Source organism: Mugil cephalus, chromosome 13 (assembly GCF_022458985.1).
Source record: "Mugil cephalus isolate CIBA_MC_2020 chromosome 13, CIBA_Mcephalus_1.1, whole genome shotgun sequence".
Lineage (NCBI taxonomy): Eukaryota > Metazoa > Chordata > Actinopteri > Mugiliformes > Mugilidae > Mugil > Mugil cephalus.
Genome location: NC_061782.1, coordinates 10,866,684 through 10,884,426, shown reverse-complemented (window position 1 = coordinate 10,884,426; position 17,743 = coordinate 10,866,684). Strand labels below are relative to the sequence as shown.

The following is a 17,743-nucleotide window of genomic DNA, read 5'->3' as shown; positions in this document are numbered from 1 at the left end:
TGACCAAGCAAATGAGACAGTGAGCCCAATTGTTGTACATGAGTTGGTGGACATGATACTGCTCAGCTCTAATCTTTGCACTTTGCACAGTAGGGTAAAAGGAAGCGTTGGATAAGTGTGTGCTGTCTCCACGTAGGGCTAAATGGACATGGCCTGTTTTGTGGATTCAGCCGTCTTCTCCTGAATTGTCCTTTCAGATTTGACGAAAACCAGCAGCAGCAAATTCTTGAGAATTATTCAAAACTAAATCTCGTCTACAAATTCTGGGAAAGGCTCGTTTTTTGCTTCCCTCTGAAACACTGTGTTCTTATTTCGGCACCATTGTATGATGTAAACACAGAGCAACTAGCGCTCCACAACCTACAAATGCTAACTGGGACTGAAAGTGCACTACCAGCGCATGGGATTCAGGGAGGATCCGTTGGCACGAATGCAATATAATATTCATAATTAATTTTTCATTAACGTGTAATGATCGCAAAAACAATAACTGGGTTTTTGTTTCTTGACAACGTGGGATATTCTTCTCTCTAATACCAAGCATGTACACGCTACAGGAAGTGGGAATAAAAGCGCGATCCCAGACGACAGGATGCTATATTGATCATAGTGCCGGATCAGGGAGAACCGAATCCACTGTGATAATGCGGCAAAGAAGATGCAGAGCTGTAAGTGGGCTGCGTTTGAAACCGCTTGCTGGCTGTTGGTTGGGTAAATACGGTCAAAAACTGGAGCAAGAGCTGCAGCACTTCCAGCAAGAAGAGGAGTAGAGGTTTTAACTGTCAGTTTCTGTCAGTATCTGTCAACAACGGTATGCTAGCTAACATCTGCCTCAAGGGCTAAAATGTTTACCATGGCTTGACACCACCATCAGCTCTTCCAGGCCCTTGTAGACGTGCGTCTCTCTTAGGCTCTTGTAAATGTACTGATATAACCATCGAGATTTTAAATCCAAAATGTGTAACATGTTTGATTTTAATCGGGATGGCCCCCGATGGGTTTGGGAGTGGTTTTGGAGGTTTGAGCATGAAACTGTAAAAGCTCATCCTGCTGATCGCTCCTCAAGTCTCATTGAGAATATGCACACATCTAAAATGGCTAGTTCCAGTTGAGTTTTTTTTATTATTTTTTTATTCAGTTATATTCCAAGCATGATCCACATCAAGGAATATGAAGTGTAGGTTGTGTTTACTGTCTATTTAGTGGCATAATCAATTATACTTCTATGTAAGGCAGTGCGCTAACAGATTTTAGCATGCAGCCCCCTATTCATTTCAGTTAGATCACTCCAGAGATGTTCAGTAGACAGTTTAAATTCCTTCTTAAATAACTTTCCCCATATGGGGAAAAAGGCAGACAGGTATGGATGAGTATAAGAAAATACACGAATGCAGCAAATTCTGTGAAACACGTACTTGCATTTAAAGAATTATTCAGCTCATACCAGCGGTTCTTACATGAGGGTCAATGCCCTAACTATGCAACTCTATTTTTACGCAGTAACAGTCAGAGTGCTGTTGTGATAATGGCAGGGCCACAGCAAGGGTGCCATGGGCCTGATCAGACTAAAGAATCTAACCGGCAGATGAATGAAGCCTCTGTCACGCAGGTTGCGGCGCTCAAACCGGCGGTTCTTGCATCAGGCTCGACGTGTCTAAACCGACGACATATTTTTACCTCCAGCTGCTCCTGTTTAACGTGTGTGTGTGTGTGTGAGCTCGGTTGCATGGCTAAATATATTTTCTTACTCATCTACCTTTCCTATAGCGCGTGACATGTGGATGGGTGGTGATGAAGCAACCTCGGCGGGTAAACTGATAAATAATAGCCAGGGTTTCTCAGCTCATTTCCTTTGATTGACTCAAGCTCACACTTAAAAGGAAATGAACCTGGGCAGGAGTGACAAGCGTATTCAGTGTAATGCATTGTGGTCGTCCTAAGACTTCAGATTTGTGCTTGCTGTCTGGAAAAGCCACCATCCTCTGCCATAGGAGTGGTTAATGAAGTGTGTTCCCAGGCCCTGGTTGGCAGTTTGACGAAACCGCAGAATGAGGCGATCCTCTTCGCCTTCCTTGAAGAGAGGACAGGAGAGTACGGCGGTCGTGGATCAGTTGATTTTTCTTCCTGTCAGGAACAGACATGTGGAGGAAACCAACCTTTCCGTTGCAGCTGTTTAACACTTTTAACTCTTTGCTCGGAGTACAGGCAACCTTTGAAACATATGAATTCTTACTTTAACCACTGAAGCAAATGATTACGTTATTCCAATATTAGTTATACTTTTATCTTAGCCAATTAACCTATTGCTCAAATGTGTTTCATGAAGAAGAGAATTCAGTGTTGGAATACATTTACAGGCTTTTGTTGAACCCTTTCAAAATCACTTCCTGAATGTTTTCAAATGGCTGCCTTTTGAGCGTCCTCTCCCCCGATCCATAATTAGCTGTACTTGGGTTGTAAGTGCTTACAGGAGCACATTGGTTTGTACATACTTCATCATTAGTTGGTGTTTTACTAGGGACTATCTTCAACAGACAAAAAAGTTAAGTCTTTCTGTTAATGCAGGAGCTTACTGAGGCATGTCAAAGTAATTTCGGCGTTAATCCAGGAGAGAAAAGAATTTAGTCTGATAAGAAGAAATCCTACTGGCCCACTGGTGACAAAGTCTGTTTGCCTTAGCTGTGACAAGACAGCTCAGCTGACCTTGTGTTAACAACATTGGAGCATTTATCAGTATCCCTTTTCATGCCAGTGGTACTGCATACGTGAGGCGTTGTGGGGTGCTCGACTTGCTATTAAGTGAATCTGCGCATGAACGACACAATGCAATTAAAATGCGTTGTCATTAGTGGAACATGATGGTGCTGAAACTGACATGCAGACAGACTCCCTCAGGAACACAGACACACACACACTCACACAATCAGTGTTCTTCTTTAAGCTTACGCAACATTCAGGTTTCAGAGTCAAAATTAGTTCCAAATAATCACTACTGGTTCACGTATGACTTTCGCATCAAAAAAGCATTTACAGCTACACAACTCTGTTTGAGAGCTATACACCTTATCTGAATATGTGAATTAACAGCCTTTTTTTTTTTGTATTTTTGTTTTGCTGTATTGTGAATATTTCTGGGCATTTGGACAGTGGGTGTGTAGCCCCCAGCCAATAACAGCGCACATCATGTAAGAGCGGGACTCATTGCAGAAACAATGTGACCAGGTTACATCACGGTTTCCATCTGTCTCCTCTGCACTGTCTGTCTCGCGAATGTATGAAGGGCTGCAGGTCTGTGTGCACGCGCGGTTGAATGAGGGGCGGTGCTGAGCTACAAACAGCTCGATGTTTTGCGCTTCAGAAAATAACAAGCCCGAAACAGAAAATAAGGTTTTATCCCCGATTTCTACCCTTACCCTTAATAACGCCGCTCCGTCTGCATTATATTGTACCATTCCTTTAACAAACCCCTGTTTTTTGTAAAATCAATAATGTGAAGAATACAGCTTAAGAGTAGAAGAGAAATAACTGCTGGTTCTGAAAAGTTTCCGGATGCTTGTGATGTAGCTGCCACACTGCTTAGGGTTATTGATGCTGTAACCTTTCAGTGCAGCCAGGACAGTCAGCTCCTCTTATGGTGCAGCTGCGGACATTTTTAAGCATATCTTTCTATGTAGAGTAAACCTTTTATAACATCAGTTTTGCCTTTTTTCCCCTAAATACAAAGACGTGAGACTGGCATGTGCAAGCCAGCAGCAGCTATTTGCCACAGTAACAGCTGGAGTGAAGTTGTGATAGTGGCAGGGCCACAGCAGGAGCGCCACAGACGTTAAAGAATCCAACCACCAGATGAATGAAGCCTCCGTCAGGCAGGTTTGCAGCGCTCCAGAAAAGATCCAGGGTCAACTAATGGCTCACCTTAGAGAATCTTTTAGTAATTCTTTGCATTACATAAAAAAAAAAAAAAAATTCAATGTCCATGAAAATCTAAAATGTTCAGCGCACCAGTTCTTCAATAGTTACATGATTACTACCAAAGAACAATGTGACATGAGCAATATTGAGGTTAATACATCTGTTTCCTGAGATCATTACACCACAGACTACTGGGTGAATTTAACTTCTAATGAACCTGCAAAATTGCTGGCACACCTACATCTTGCAAAATACATATGGCTTCATATTTTTGTAGAAGATGAAAAATCGGTTTGAGAAGAAGCCATTTTAAATTAGACTTCTCTGTGGACATTCACTGGGGAGAATAAAATGCCCTGAATGCCAGTATACAGAGTGTGTACATTGCCTCTGGAGGTTTTATTAGCTTAGGATTTGCTCAGTGAATCATCTTTGTCATTTATACATTCATTTAATTTCTTCCGAGATTTATGTATTTATCTCTTGTCATGTGCTCCCAGACAGCGGGCACCGCTCCAGCGCGGCGCATTTCAACGGCTCTGCCGCTGAAAAACTACTCGATCTAACTGTTTAATGAAGTGAACGACAAGAAATCTTTAAGCACAAGAACAATAGAGCTCAGAGGCCATTAATCACATATTCTGAGTGTGTCTGCCTGGTCACATCCCTTATCAGTGCACCCCAGTCACACTGCTGCCACGGAGTCATGCTGGAATCACAGCGACAGGGAAGTGCTTTTAACACGCTGTCTTAGGACGCGATACATTTGAGGAGCTTTGTTGTTTCGAAATTTAGGCCTGTAATGTTAAAACAGACTTGAAATCCCCGAGTTCGGAGTGAGACTATAACACATTTGATGCAACAAAGAGATCACAGAGGATGCGCCTTCCCCCTGTTATAAGTTGACACACAGTATGCGGCATGAATGCTTGTTGTTAATGTTAAAAACGCCACATTCTTTGCTTCATGTTAGGATGTTAGCGTCAATTTGAGGAGCTCACTTTTCATCTTGTTTACAAGTGCAAAGCCTGTGTGTGTGTGTGTGTGTGTGTGTGTGTGTGTGTATATATATATCCCATTTTTTATTCTTAGCGTCACAGTTGGCAAAACACAAATACGTGTGCGCAGGCACATATATATACATCCCACTGCAGGTGTTGAAGGGAAAAGAGAAATGCTGGTGACTTGTCTGACAGCTATAGCGGCTCGTATACGTCTTGTTTATAAATGAGATCTGCTCGAATAGAAGGTGACTTTCTTGCATTATTTACTGTGCGTAGTGTCCTTAGTACAGTATTTAACCACATGTGTGTATATATACGCACAGTTTTGCGGTTCCGCATCTTATGTAAAAAGTGGATCATTTATTGTATAACTATACAAGATATAGTATAACTGTGATGTCTATTATGCATAATCATTCCATTGTTTTTTTAAATAGCTGAACTGGACATCCAGTGTTAAGATTTTTATAACTAAACTGTGATATAAAAATCCTTTTTTTTAAAAAAAAAAACAAACAGATTGAGTCCATCCAATATCTGGGACGTTAAACTCAAATATGTCTCAAAACAGAATTCAGGAATTTAAATTTAAATTACTTCTCTTATGTTTGTGTGTCTGTCAGCGTGTCTCTTTTCAGTGCTGTTTAGCCGTCTGAGGAGAGTTTAGCCCGTTTTCAGTAAGACACATTTTCTATGGCGGCAGCGCTGACAAGTCCCTAACGATAAGGCAAAGAAGCTGCCGTAAAATGCCGGGATAACTATTTGTGATCGGCAGGTGTGTCAACATTCTCATCTTATCAGGCCATTTCACACCAGCTTGCACTCCAATGAATATTATTCCGCATTATCATACGCTTTACAGATGCCGGCCAACGATAGGTCTCCTCCTTTATAACTCCCTTCTCTAGCATACACATCTCATCAAGCAAGTTTAGCTCCCTTATAAAAATCCCAGTTTGGTGATGTCCGAAACACATTTAGACTGAACCATGTCCGTAATATTTTGTGGGGGGAATTGATGAGACCTTGCAAAGGTCATAGAAACGAGAAATGAGGGAGTTTGTGCAGTAAAGATGCATCTTGAGAAAAATTATTCCTGGCCACATAAAGCATCGGTTGTGTGATTTGTTAAGTATTCAACTCCAAGAATCTCACACAGACTTCTCTGTGACTAATTCTGCAAAGGGTGCATCTGATGGAGCAAGATATGAAAAATAAGGAATGAGGTTTCATGCTTCAGTGAGAATTAATGCTTATTTGCTGATATGACCAAGGTCGAGGTTTGCCTAAATACCTTTGAGGATTCTTGTTCAGATCCATTATTTATCAGAAATATACAGCAATCACACACACACACACAAACATATACTGTACATTCAGAAATATAGATATTACAAGTGAACAGTGGCTTGCATGTTTGCTTACGTGTAGTTATGACAGTACTCAAGACGGCAAAGACGGAAGATCTCATGAATAGTGAAAACAAGTGTGGATGAAGACTTTCCGCTTTCACAAGTGCAGGAGCGTTGCACCGCCTGATACGATCTCTAGTGATCGACTCATCGATTTTTTTCAGGAGAGACTTCACAATTGTTCGGAGCTGCTGGACTCTGTGGCCTCGTGGTGAGATTAATAATAAAGACAATGCAGTGCATGGCAGGCTTAAGGGAAACGATACACTCCGAATACAGGTGTGCGATGCGGAGAGGCAATGGATTGTATGCAAAGAGATACAAATCCTATGTGACGTCACGTAGTTTCTCCTGAAGTGCTTGTGAAGATAAGAGAGATGACTCCAACCATCTTGGAAGTGCATGACTCCTCCTGCATCGATCAGGCATAATATTATAACCACCTACGTTTGTGTAGGTTTCCCTTGTGCCTCCAAAACAGTTCAGACATGGGTCTCCTGGGAGTGTCCTATGGTGTCTGGCAAAAGAACACTGTCAGTGGGGGTATTTGGATGTCTATGCGTTGAGGGGAGTGGTCTCCGTGGATCAGCCTTGTTTCAGGGCATCCTCCAGATGAGTTTGGGATCTAGTGAATATGGAGGCCAGGTCAACACCTTGTGCTCTTTTCATGTTTTTTGAGTAGCTCCTAAAGCGTTTTTGTGTGCGTGCCTGTGTCAGGCTGCGATGGCTGCTGCCATCAAGGAGTGTCATTACTATGGTTTGGGAGTGCCTGGTCTGGTCTAGTTGTGTGGTACATGTCTAAGAAAAATCCACATGAAAGCCAAGTCTAAAGTTTTCCCAGCAGAACACTATAAATTGTCACAAAATTAGATTAGATTTTATTTATCCTGTCGGTGGTTTTAATGTTATGGCTGATTGGTGTAACTCCTGGCTAATCCTAGACTGGCCAAGTAAGTGGTATGGGACTGCAGATAAGGCGTTAACATGCAGCTCATGGCCTGTTTCCTTATTTATGAACAACTTTAGTCCTTAATACAATTGATAGTTGTTAAAAAAAAAAAATAAAAAAATAGAACCCCTCTACAGAAGTCAGCAATGGCACTTTAACATGAGTGTGTAGAAGGATTAAATTGCTTTTGGAGTCAGACTCCAAAAGTTTCCATTTCAAAATTCACGGCACTTCAGGCCCGGTGATTGCTGCTGAGACATGCCCTTAAAAATCACAGCGATTCATGCAGAATCCATCACCACTGGCCTCTTACAACAGCATTCAAATCAGTTTCAGATCTACACTGTCGCACTGACGAGATACTGGGCAACAGTGATCTTTACTGATAATGGGACTTGTTGGTCTAGTTGTTGTTTTTGGTAAGTGTAATATTCTCTCACTGCCACATGCGCACCAAGGCAAGCAATTAAAATGATCAGCTGTGCAGCGATTTGTTGTTGACATGACAAGGACCACACACACAAGCTGACAGAGATTTAATTAGCTGGCAAAATACCGAAATACCCTGAATGAAACTAGTCCTTTATATGTTACTCTTTGACGCCTATGATATCTGGAGATATATGCAGCTTGGCAACTGGTTTTATCAGTTTTATTCAGTTATAAACTCTAACGTTTCCATGTGACACTACATGTTAAAGTTTCGTGTTATTGCATTAAATGGTCTAAAAAAGATTAGAGTGATAGTTCTGAAGGGTTGTGAGGTTCACAGTTCAAAGTGACAGTTTATCAGCAAAAATCTGAATGGAAGGAAATGATCAGTTTCAAATCTATACTGTTGCACTGAAGCCAAACAGAGCAAACAGAATCAGATTGATGGATTAAGAAAACAAACATGTTTGTGCAGCTGGTTTCATACTTTGCAAATCTTAAACAACGATAAGCTACAAAAAAAAAAGAAAAGAAAATATTGTACGATACAGAACATGCAAAAAAAAAAAAGGATTGAGAATGAATTGATTCAGTAATCCTGGCATTTTATGTCAATAGGGAGTGAGGCAATTTGTTCCAGGCTGTTTAGCCCGGCTCTGAAATCTAGGTTTTAATCAGATTTTTGCCATGTTAATGCTTTTCTCATGCATCTTCAGTAGGGTCATTATGTAAGAGTCAATACGATCAGTAAGCTCGTTCAGGCTGGACATGTGACCGGCTCTGCGGCCCACACTCTCACGTTTCATTAATTCCCCTGAAATGAAATTCTGAGTTCCAGTGTCCTTTTTTCTCTAACCTAATCTAATATCTGTAATGATACAGATTTCTAAATTCAATCAGCTTTAATCTAGGGTATACAGATGCTTTCAATAGGGAGAGAGAAATGGTCCCAGCTGGTGAGTGGTGAAACTCCTCTGAAAGAGATGTAGCTACTTCGGAGAGGATGAAGGCTCGTACTAAAGAGACCATTTGAGTCCTCTTAGTACACTTGTCACTGGTCAATTCATCTCCTCTGTCATAGAAATAGATGTTTCATGTTTTGTGTGTGGGTTTCAAAAAACTACAGATCAAGAACAATTATTCTTGTTGCATCTCCTGGTACATGTTGTTGATGCATTAGGTTAATTAGTGATTGTAATTTCGCTGTAGGTGTGCGCGTGGGTGTGACTGTTTTGTGTCTTTCTGTGTCAGCCTCGTGATGGACTGGTGACCTGTCCATGGTGTGTGCCCGCCCCCCTTGTCCATTGTCAGCTGGGACAGGCTCCAGCCTCCCTGTGACCCTCTAAGGGATGATTTTTTAGCCATTGCTCAAAAAACATGAATCATACCGGACATACTGATTCAGACTAGGTAACGTGTTGGGAATCAAATGATGTTTAATGGAATAGAAAATGAATCAACCTACAGAGAGCTGAATTCGAAGACACCCCAAAGAGTTAAGTGAAAAAATGATGCAGCAGGCTAGGTTGCCGTGCCACGACTCCATTTAAGCATTGCAGCAACTCGAAATACTGAGTGCAGGTCTTACAACGTCATTCACGCATGCATCTTATTGAGAAGACATATGGTGTCCATGAGTATCTACTCCCAGATCTGGACAAGGGCATCTCTGACCTCCTGGACAGGCTGAGGTGCAACCTGTCTTCATCAGATGGGCCAAAAACATAATGTCCCTTCGATTGGATTTAGGTCAGTCGAGCGTGCCCTCATACACATGAGGTCGGGCACCAGGAGGAACCTCGGACCCACTGCACTAGCATAAGGTCTGACAGTGGTTCCGCAGGATTCCATCCTGGCACCTGATGTCCCATCTTGGAGGAGTTGGACGGCCTGTGCAAACTCTGTATGGTCCAGTCATCATCTCATGCTACCAGTGGTGACACTGACTCTAGCTAAATGCAAAACCACAGAATAACCAAAGAAAACTAGAAAGGGAAAAAAGTCGGTGGCCTCTACCTGTAAAAATATTCTTGTTCTCAGTCGTCTCGTTGTTGCTCCTTCAGTGAACCTGTTGTTAATTTAATTAACACCAAAGCAACTGAAACTGACAACCCCCTCTGCTACTTACCTGGCCAGATCAATATCACAGAACTGCCTTGATACTGTGATTTTTGGAGCAGTGTACATAATAGGTAGATGGATCGATATATATATATATATATTTTTTATTTTTTTTATCTATTTTTTTTATTTTTTTTCGGTTTTGTGATTTCAGTTTGTCTTGTCCCTGGGGTTTTTTCATCATATTGCCTGATAAAAACCTATTTTCAGGATTATATGCTCCGCATTTACTGAGGCTCTCATCCCAAAACTTTTTCCTTTTTTTTTTTTTTTTTTCCCCTGCAGAACAGACTTTTTATAGTAACGTTAGGGAAAGCAGTGCCGTTCCGATGGCTCGGTTCTATCCGAGTGCCCCAGAAAGACATTCCCAGAGAGGAAGCGCACACAACACCGGCACCCTAAATGACACTCCGTAATAGTTCATTTTATTATATCATCATCTATCATGGCTCCGCCCAGCTGCCACCTACTGACTAGAGCGCTAATCAGCCAGGGAAATTAAAAAAAAACACCTGTGTGGGAGTGCAGCCAATTTCCCACACTGTACAGGATGACACTTTTAATGTCCCTGTGTGACAAATGACAGTTGTTGTCACTAAGGGGGATTCAGCATTTTAACTGATGACCCTGTTCTTTTGAGAAAAAGCTCAGCTTTAGAAATGCATTTATTGAGGGAGAACACATAACCTTGTGCATGTGCACCCTAGAAAATATTATAATTAGGGTTTTCAAATGAGCGTGTGAATTTTCCATAACTGATTTTATAAAAAATAATATAAGTCTACAGTCAATTTGTGAACAGAAGATGATAAAACGTTACTTGGCTCAGGGATAAGTGTGCAAACGGTGTGGCATGGAGCAGCTCAAGCCTGAGATATCACCTGAATGCAACGCAATTAGAAGCAAGCGAGTAGGTTTAGGGTGCCTTCAAAATGGAACCGAGATATCACCTGAACGCAAAGCAATTAGCAGCAGGTTCACAGGTTACGCCGCCTTCAAAAGGATCGCGTGAGATTGTAATTGCGAAATCGAAAGTCATGTACACAGAATGCTTGGCCTTAAGTCAAGAGAACCCTGTTGCTAGGACACTGTTGGCACCTAGAAGCAACCGTGGCTTACAATTTTAGCTAACAGGTTGGTAATGAAAGGCACCATCAAGATTTTCCTGAGATATTTTTACAAAATTACATTGGAAAAGTCATTATGACAAATTTTGATGGAAATGTCTGTAAAGTCAGTAAACATGAAGAAATTTGTGAACTCTCTTGCCACAAACACAAGTGCATTTGAATGCACCATCAGTCCTAGCTTAGCTTAGCTTCTGCCCAGAAGCCTCAAAATGGCATTCAAATCTGTGTGTCAAATCTGAGCTACTTTGTTTGTGGGTTGACACATCCAGTTCACTTTAATGGCGCAGATGTGTTGTTGTGTGAGATGAAGGACACTTGTCATCATCAGTCTGAAGTTGAAGGACCACCAACCAAGTGGTGAACACAATTGTTCAGTTACACATGTCTTCAGTGTCTTTGAGTATGTTGATGTTGAACGAAGGCCACTCCTGTGTTTGGTGGGTTCATTCAACAGTCCCGCAGCTAGCGTTAGCTCTTTGGATCCAATGTAAAATGTTGCTATCATTTCCTATGTGAGCAAACCTTGCCATGTTCAATTTGGAACAACACCGCCTTGTCCAAACTCACTCACTATGCATGTAAGTACACAGCGGTGCTGTGCTAGATGTAGGTGGAATTATACAAGCAGCTTTTTAGTAAGTCTACTTCTGACATGTTAACCGGTTCAGCTATTGTTAGATTACAACAGACCTACTTTTTAACTGCATACATTTGGACACAGCAGGGACAGAACAAGTCTTTTAATGATGTCCCAGTAAGCTAGGAAACAGAATACACAAAAGTAGGACCTCCCCTAAGTGGAGTGGAGCCATTATTAATACACCTGTGCTTTCCCTCCTTCCTACGTCTGCTCCCGAGATGTCGTCAACTGCACCAAATATTGCAGTTACAAAACTGTAGATTTAGTCTTTTAGGTTTCCGAATCTTAAATGAGACAGACTAACAATCACAGAAAATCATTACAGTGTCGAGGTTAAAATGAGAAAGGTAAGGAATTAATTGAATAATTTTCTTGATGCAACATAGTTTTTTTTATTCCTCAGTTTATTTGTTCAAATTTCTGATTGCTATGGACATTTTTACCTCGAAAGGAACGAAAGAAACCTTGTCAACTTTGTTATTGACCTAAAATAAAATGATTCCCAGATCTACCAAAATCTTTAAATATTTCTATATGTTTTTGGTGTAATTAGTCGAACGAATTGACCACAATACATGTGAGCAGTTTAATACATTTTGAATCATCGTTGTAATCATTACTATGATCATGTTGTGCACCACACTGCAAACACCACTGCCAGACTCCAGATTGCAAATAAATGCAGACTTCAAAATGGACAAATACACCCTTTTCCGGAATATTTTTCGAGGATTCAGCTGTGAGTCCTCTCGGTTCTTTACGCGTGTCACATTAATTTGTGTGTTTTTATTCTCATCTTCATTACAAAAGAGCAAGCGCACGGTTTCTGGCCTATCAGGCTGCTAATCAGTCCAGGAACATGCAGCTGCGTCGTTGGCCTGGCTGAACCACCTTAGCCTCCACCCGCAGCCAATTCTGAAACCACGCCCCTCTCAGCAACCAAAACTGAAAAGATAGAATTGTGTAATTACATTGTGTAATGTGTAATAATTATTCAGCTTTTTATTCTAACAAAGGCATACTTAATTACTTTGCATTTCAAGGGATTATTACTCCTCACACACAAAATAAGTATCAGTGAAACCAGAATAAAAACATTCAGCCATTACAAGTACACGCACACACACACATATACACACATATATATATACATACATACATACATACATACATACATACATACATGTATAGCAGAGCAGCTCTATGATGGTGGTAATTCATTTCATGAAGGAGAGTACTTCATCTTATAGAAAAACTACTTCACCTACAAGTAAAGTAATGTCCTATGCACGAGGTTCAGAATTGCCATGAGTAAATGCACAGTTTCTTAAAATAGCCCAGGGAAAGATAAATTAGCTTTGGAAAATATTGCTTACCATTTCCCTCTGGCCCTGTAGGGGATCCGCTGCCCGGTCTAAGAAACAGTTCAATAATATCAAGGTCCATTCACACCTGCTTTTCCCCCAAGGTCTATGTGTTTATGTTGACAGCAAGATAAACACCCTCCACTCATCATATCTATGAGGACCGGCATCTGCTCGCCGGCAATAATCGCACTTTATCCAATGCAAGTCAGTGTAATTAAATTTCACATTTGGTGTTAAAGCAAAATTTGGCGCCAGCACTCCTCTACTCATCAACATAGCATCACACACAGTTGCTGACTTATATGCTTTCTGAGTCTGCTAATGACAGTTGGACATTATACAATAATGCATACTGTGCTTATACCTTTGGTTCCTCCTTCGTCCAGAAGACAGAAAAAGGATCGAGTGAAGCTTGATGTATCAGTTAATGTAATAACAGGTGATGCATTCATTTTCATATATTGATCATTTAAAGAAAAATAACTTTCATTCAACGTGTGTGCACCTGAATATTGGGATGTTGGACCACAGCTAGCTCCCCACAGCACAGGTGTGATGACATAGATCAGACTCATTTCAACACAATACTGCAACTGGACTGCACCTGTCTTGAATATTGACACATGACTAGAAACAGGAGAAGGAAGGTTGTGTGATGAATCCTAGCAGAGAGCTCTGGTGAAAAAAGATAAAAAATACATATATATATGTAAAAAATATCACGTCCCCTTAAGTAGCTACACCTCCCTGTTGGCATACTTAACATATCAAATATCAAAGCTTAAAACACACAAAATTAACAGCTTTGCAAGTGGGTGCTATCACAAATTGCTAACTGTCTGCCTTGGTGTCACTCGTCCGTCTTAGTTACACTCCGACTCCGCCTCTCTGACCATTTTCAGATTAGGAGGTAAGAAGTCGTCTGCACCGCCATGAGAGTGAGAGTCAGGGCCAAGCACCCTGGGCTGAGTGGTGTCACAGGATGTTTGTCATTAAAAGGTGCTGAATTTGCAATGTCAAGCTAAAAAAATATCCGTTTAGTTTGATGTGTTTGTTGTGTAATTTGTGATTACTATGTTAGATTGTACCAAGTGATTGTGGCCTCAGACTATAAAGAACAAGCTATAAACATTTATCCAAAGGCTTGATGTTACAAGGATTTGTTATTTTTCAGTACAAAATGCTGCCTAACTCTTTTTGAGTGTGAGGCGGGGGTCTGCTCCAGGAATGTGAGGAGATATATTTGATTTCTCACCGGGAGTTAGATGAGCGGATCAATATCAATTTCATGACTGTGCATTCAGTAAGATTGACCAGGATGGTTTAGCTCAGCACAAAGACAGGTAAAGGGGCCAGATGTATATATGCACATGTATCATTGCTGATATGGTCTAGGTGTTCAAATGCATCAACCTATAACCATTAAGTCAACTTAAGCAGCTCAATATGCATCTAGAAAGTCCACAATCAGAGAGCGCATGCCACAAACCGAAACCGCTTGTTTTTGCCTTTGCTACATCTTTGCACCATCCATCCCGCCTGAGAAGTACGTGGCCTTTCGACAACCTATCTGAAACGTCTGGATGCTGTGAGTCACGGCTTGTTGCAACAAAGGAGAGCAACGGCAGCAGGAGGGGGGGAAAGAAAGAAAAGGACAACCAAACAATTAGCCTTACTTACTTTTGCTCATGAATTTGTTTTAAAGTTTAACTCATTCTAAAACTTTTGATGTGGATTACTTTGGAAAGTGAGACATTATTAATGTATGAACAAAAAGCTGCCTTATCTTATTCCAGCGTGAAGCCAGAAAGCTCCGACCTCTATTAATCTTGAATGCACTATCTCTGTGTTCTCCTCAATCTGTCATCACAGTGACACAAGCAATGCGGTAACCTCAAAACTTGTGTGTTTTGTTTCCCTTTTTGAGTAAACCTTAGGTCCTACAGTCCCTTATCCCTCCAAAAGACATATCCCCCCCGTTTGTTTCCTCTTGTAAAGTTGATGGAAAATTCGAGTTTGGGAGTGTGCTTTACTTTAAAAGTGAGCCTTGTGGCATTGACCAGTCCTCTGAAATAAACCCTCCTTCAGGATATACCATACTTTTTAAACATTTTTTTTTAATGTTTAAACTGTAGAAGCAGCTAGCAGATACAGCCAAGAAGCTAATACTACTGCCAAATAAAGTGTCAATGATTAATGATAGCATTAATATTTCATTGCCAGACTGAAGGAGTGAAATTATAAGAAACTTTTTTTTTTCTTTTTTAAGGAGCTTCACTGAAACGTACCTGAAGACAAATATAATGCTGTCTGTACATAAATTGTACTGACTCTTTGTCTTAAAATGTAAAATAAATACAAACATATTGTTCATTCATATAATGTGCCCCATTGCCTCCACCAGTATTCATATATAGCCTCTCATCATGTTTCTTCTTAACTCATTGGGCCTAAAGGAAAACGGTGGCAGAAAGTAAAGAAACGTCCATAAATGGAGACCCCCCCCCCCCCCCCCCCCCCCCCCCCCCCGAACTGTTCACATGAAATGTGCCATGAAAACAATGCAATTTCCTCTCCTTCCTTGCCTTTCATTTTGCCTTTGTTAGAGGTTGCCGGTCACATGACGCACACAAGACAGCTTCGCTGAATTGAAAGACTGATTGCACCACAATTGCACCAGACATGAGCCTATAAATTCTGGAGCCTGGGCCGCCTTTTGTAGATGAAACATGCATCAGGCATGCTCAGTTTTGTATGGTATGGGTCCAATGTAGATTTATTTATGATGTGTACATGATATTTGTGCCAAGTGATATACTCTGGAAACATATTCTTACCTAATCTTGGCAACCATATACCTCAAGATCCCCAGAACGCATCCAAAATTCAGTCATCTATCTGTCTGTCTGTCTGTCTACCTATCTATCTACCTACCTATCTACCTATCTAAAATGGTAAACCTACTTGGTGTAATTTTATAGCCCTATTCAAACAGTCTAAAGGTTGCTCTCCCTCCATTGACTATCGCACATATTTATTTCCAAAAGGTCCCATCAAATGTGAATGTGCGTGAATGTGAATGTGTCTGAGCCTATAAGTTGCTGTGAAATGCATTTTAGAAAGAAGATACAAACAGAAACACCTCAGTTTTTAGTGACTCTGGGATGTTATAACAACCTGTTGAAGCTTCAAACGTCAGTTTAAAGACTTTCTCAAGTCACAGGCTTGTTTGTTTCATCACACTCACAGGGCGACATTTGCAGATACTTCAGTCAGCCTGGGTGATGTCGTGTTTGCCATAGCTATATGAGGATCTTTTTTTTTTTTTTTTTCTCTTCTGTTTCACTGAGCTGCTATTTCATTCTTCAAGCTTTAAGTGCTTTGTTCAAGGACACATTGTGGATGTACTGATCTATTATGCTTGCCTTAATCACAGGCCTGTGTATTACTACAATGACCAGCCCACATCCTCTACATTTCAGTTAATTGTTCCAAATGTAAAATTGTTCCTGGAAGCACTATTATTATCATCATATGCCACTAGCATTACGGAGTTTTCATTGTTAACGGTGGCCGAAGACATCCGATTGTGGCAGAAGCAAACATTGGAAGAAAAAAAAAAAGAATGAAAAGAATGAGGGCAAATATTGACCCAGCAACACACATTTGAATAAAAACATTATTATTATTATTATTATTATTATTATTATTCACATTGATAATATAGCAAGATGGTAAACAACTGACTAAGATTTAGGTTATTTCCATTATAATTCATTAAGTATGAAATACTGTATGACACTCATTGAATACGCTGTGGAAAGTAATAAATACAAGATGAAGTTTAAATATGCCATAAAAAAAATAAAGTACTACTCGAGACAGGAGCATTAAACACCCCCTGAGCATCATTCAGCTGGATCTCATTATCAACCACTAAACTGAGAACTCTCGGTTGGTCGTTTTCATGTTTTCTTAATTTTTTATTTTTTTTATTTTTATTTATATGCAGATCAGAATAGATGCTATTGGTGTGTATACGCAAACCATCTCTGGCTGCCTCCCTGAGTCCTTCGGCGCGATCACGTCTACTATTGCCTTATCTCCAAAGTTGCCTGCGCCGTAAATGTGTGTGGACGGACGCTTGTGGAGGCAGAGGCGCTGTCCAAGGTACTGCATTCAGCCCCTCCCCGGTAGACATCACGGAGAGACACGTGATCCGCTCTGTCTGTGGCTCCTGACAGTCGCTGGATAAGCTCAACAGAGAAACCAGATTGCACCTTCTCGTCCGCAAAGATAACTGGATTTCCAGCCCCGCGCTTCCCAACTACCTCCGTCCGGGGGTTTTAATTTTCCCCTTTAGTTGCGTTTTGTTTTTCTATCTGGAAAACAGATTTGGAGGACACAATATTTAAAGGTAATTCTGTTTTTTTCTCCTCCTACCAGTGCAAGCCTGTGAGGATTTTAGTGGAGTTAGAGTGAAAGTGGACCCCTCTCGCTCTCTCTCCCTTTCTCTCCCCCCCTCTCTCTGGCTGATGCTGTGATTCACTTGAAAGCAGATCTTGATGTGTAGAGGATCTGAGGCTCTCAAAAACAGACCGAAATTATGGACAGTGGTGATGTATAAGAGCTCAGCCCGCGTTGTTTGGCGTCAAATAGCATTTGTTTCTCTCCTGTGCCAACTATTTAGTGTCCCGTAGAAGTAAAGGTATACGCGCAAAGGTAAAAGAAAATAAATAAATAACGCCTCTCCTTTTCCCCTTTTAAACAAGGAAT

At 40.9% G+C, this 17,743-nt stretch overlaps 1 protein-coding gene across 33 annotated transcripts in view; it reads left to right on the top strand.

Moving 5' to 3' along the window:
- Nucleotides 1-17,134: 17,134 nt before the first annotated feature.
- The window catches only part of LOC125019307 (neurexin-1a), a 238,328-nt gene continuing 237,719 nt past the window's right edge, over nucleotides 17,135-17,743 (top strand). For 23 of the 33 annotated variants that reach the window (XM_047604034.1, XM_047604036.1, XM_047604035.1 and 20 more), the window contains exon 1: nucleotides 17,137-17,384. The gene's annotated coding sequence lies outside the window, so the exon portion shown is untranslated. Of the gene's footprint in view, nucleotides 17,385-17,743 lie in introns of all 33 variants that reach the window. The other 10 variants (XM_047604033.1, XM_047604027.1, XM_047604030.1 and 7 more) reach the window with 3 other exon arrangements.